Below are 3,665 nucleotides of genomic sequence, written 5' to 3'. Positions count from 1 at the left end.
CTCTGTCAGTGAGACACTGTTTCTACTGTTGATGACTTCCGGTAACCGCCGATGGACGAGAACTTTGCCTATTGGTCCGCCTCGTTCAACGAGCAGGAAAATGGTTCTCTTCATCCCTCGCCCTTGGTACCGACGTTGTTGCCGACATAACTGACATCTACTCTCTAACATGCCTTGCTATCATGATCGTGCAAGATGTCACCGCTCCTATTTTTAACCCACATGGTGGGTCCATAACCCATAGTTCCACAGGATCGAAACCTGACTCTCATGTACACCCTGTTGTCAAAGTTATTCCTCGCGCTTGACTTTGTATGTAATTCATGGGCCACCTGCCTGTTGATCAATTCTGGTATCAGACACAATACTTATTCCCGTTGCTTTGAGCCTCTTTCACGCCCTATTTCAGGCATCGAACGATTGCCTGCCCGCTCAAAACTTCCCATGATATCTCCTTATTTTGCTCTCGATATTTTCTTAAGTTTCAATTCGAGAGTTACTTTCCGCCACCTTCCCCGATGTTAACTACCAGGTAGTCAACCTTGCAGAGGTCCGTTCTTACAGAATAACCACCCTTTATTCTTTCGTAAGTACGATGGAGATCCTTAAGAAAGGATGTCGGCTTCATCATGATGACCTGAAGCAGAGAAGTGAAGACATCAACATAGTGGATAGACCTCTTCAAGAAGCTCAACCAAGACGAGAAGATCCGTTAGAATATCGTAACTAGACCTTTCCCCCTTACCCCCCTCTTAAATCTCGGGACGAGATTTCTTGTAGTGGAGGAGAATTGTGACGCCCGTGTAGTTAAGCTACAGTAAACCTCTGTTAATGATGCCACATCACGATGGTTACTGTTGCTAATCTCGTGTTAGTTCGAAACCAATTCAAATTCAAATTCAAAATCAAGTCAAATGGTAAATTTTTCAAAAGTTAAAACTAAAATGTTCAAAATGGGGCAAATAAATCCAAAATCATAATGGTGGAGGAACCACATTTTTGTAAAAGGATTAAAAGCACTAAAATGATTTAAATAGTAGCAAAACAACTATTTGAACGACTTTGGTATTTTATAAAATACTAAAGTATTTTATATCAGGGTAAAACTTTTTATAGTAGTGGATTGCTCTGAAACATTATTTTAGGGGCTATAGATATATTTTACTAAATTAAAATTAATGTGTAACTAAAAAAGATATAAAAAATAAATACTTAAAAATAATTAATTAAATTAATTAATTAATTAATTAAGTTAATTAATCCTAATTAACTAATCTAATTAACTAGTTAGTTTAATTAAATAGTAATTAGATTAGTTAAACCCTAATTAGACTAAACAGTCAATGACGAACGGGACCCACATGTCAGGTTGACCAGGTTAACTGCTGACGTCATGATGACGTCAGCAAACACTATCCTGGATAATGTTGCATTAAAATAATTAAATAAATCATAAAAATGATTTAATCCTTTTAAAATTAATATAAAATAAACCGTAGCTCGGATGAAAAAACTTTGTACATGAAAGTTGCTCAGAACGACGAGACAAATCCGGATACGCAGCCCGTTTGTCCGCCACGCATCACTAGCATAGCAAACACACAACTTTCCCCCTCCAGTCCATCTGTCCGAAAACGCGAAACACCGGGGATAATTTCCCGGATGTTTCCCCCCTTCACCGGTACCACCTCTTACCATGTTAGGGCACCCCTAGCACCGCTACTTGTCATGTCATGCATCGTCATGCATTTGTTTGCATTATATTTATTGTTTCTTCCCCCTTTTCTCTCACTAGACACTGAGACCGACGCCGCTGCTACCCAGTTCGACTACGGTGTTGACGACCCCTCCTTCTTGTCTGAGCAACCAGGCAAGCCCCCCCTTTGATCACCAGATATCGCCTACTCTTCTCTCTACTTCTTGCATTCGAGTAGTGTAGCATGTTACTGCTTTCCATTAATCCTATTCTGATGCACAGCCTGTCATTGTTGCTACAACTGTTGATACCTTACCTCCAATTCTACATGCTTAGTATAGGAGGCTAGTGTTCCATCAGTGGCCCTACACTCTTGTCCGTCTGCCATGCTATATTACTGGGCCGTGATCACTTCGGGAGGTGATCACGGGCATATACTATATACTTTACACTGTTACATTACCTGTGGTACTATTCGGAGATGGGGGCTGAAGGGGCAGGTGGTTCCACCCAGGTAGTGGCGGGCCTGGGTTCTCGGCGCCCCCCGACTGTTACTTTGTGGGGGAGCGACAGGGTAGGTTGAGACCACCTAGGAGAGAGGTGGGCCTGGCCCTGGTCGGCGTTCGCGGACACTTAACACGCTTAACGAGATCTTGGTATTTGATCTGAGTCTGGCTATTGGCCTATACACACTAACCATCTTTGCGGGGACAGTTATGGGCACTCGACGTCGTGGTATCAGCCAAAACCTTCGTGACTTCAGCGACTGAGCAGCGTGCGCCGGGTTGGACCGTGTAACGCAACTTCCTTTGTAATGGAGGTTGCTAGGTCTGCTCACCGGCCGCGTACGCAACGTGCAGGTGTGCAATGGGCGATGGGCCTAGACCCCTGCGCCATAGGATTTAGACCGGCGTGCTGACCTCTCTGTTGTGCCTAGGTAGGGCTGCGACGTGTTAATCTTTCGAGGTCGGGCATGACGCAGAAAAGTGTGTCCGGACAAAGGGGATCAAGCGTGTTGGGAAATGTGGTGCACCCCTGCAGGGAAGTTAATCTATTCGAATAGCCATGATCTTCGGTAACAGGACGACTTGGAGTTGTACCTTGACCTTATGACAACTAGAACCGGATACTTAATAAAACACACCCTTCCAAGTGCCAGATACAACCCGGTGGTCGCTCTCTGACATGGCGACGAGGAGAGGATCATCGGTTAGGGTTATGCTATGCGATGCTACTTGGAGGACTTCAATCTACTCTCTTCTACATGCTGCAAGACGGAGGCTGCCAGAAGCGTAGTCTTCTATAGGACTAGCTATCCCCCTCTTATTCCGGCATTCTGCAGTTCAGTCCACATATGATAGCCTTATTCCATTTGATACCAATGCATACATATGTAGTGTAGCTCCTTGCTTGCGAGTACTTTGGATGAGTACTCATGGTTGCTTTGCTCCCTCTTTTCCCCCTTTCTATACCCGATTGCTGCGACCAGACGTTGGAGCCCAGGAGCCAGACCCCACTGTCGACGACGACTACTACTACTCGGGAGGTGCCTACTACTACATGTAGCCCGCTGACGACGACCAGGAGTAGTTTAGGAGGATCCCAGGAAGGAGGCCTGCGCCTCTTTCGATCTGTATCCCAGTTTGTGCTAGCCTTCTTAAGGCAAACTTGTTTAACTTATGTCTGTACTCAGATATTGTTGCTTCCGCTGACTCATCTATGATCGAGCACTTGTATTCGAGCCTTCTTGGCCCCTGGCTTGTAATATGATGCTTGTATGACTTATTTTCTTTGTAGAGTTGTGTTGTGATATCTTTCCGTGAGTCCCTGATCTTGATCGTACACATTTGCGTGTATGATTAGTGTACGATTGAATCGGGGGCGTCCCATACAATGTCCATGCCATTCATTAGGAGGTGAAAAATAAACGTGATTGTTATCTATTTCGCCTTGAAGCTTGTGCAAGGAG

This window comes from Triticum urartu, chromosome 6 (genome assembly GCF_003073215.2).
Source record: "Triticum urartu cultivar G1812 chromosome 6, Tu2.1, whole genome shotgun sequence".
Lineage (NCBI taxonomy): Eukaryota > Viridiplantae > Streptophyta > Magnoliopsida > Poales > Poaceae > Triticum > Triticum urartu.
This window is presented reverse-complemented; position numbering follows the sequence as displayed.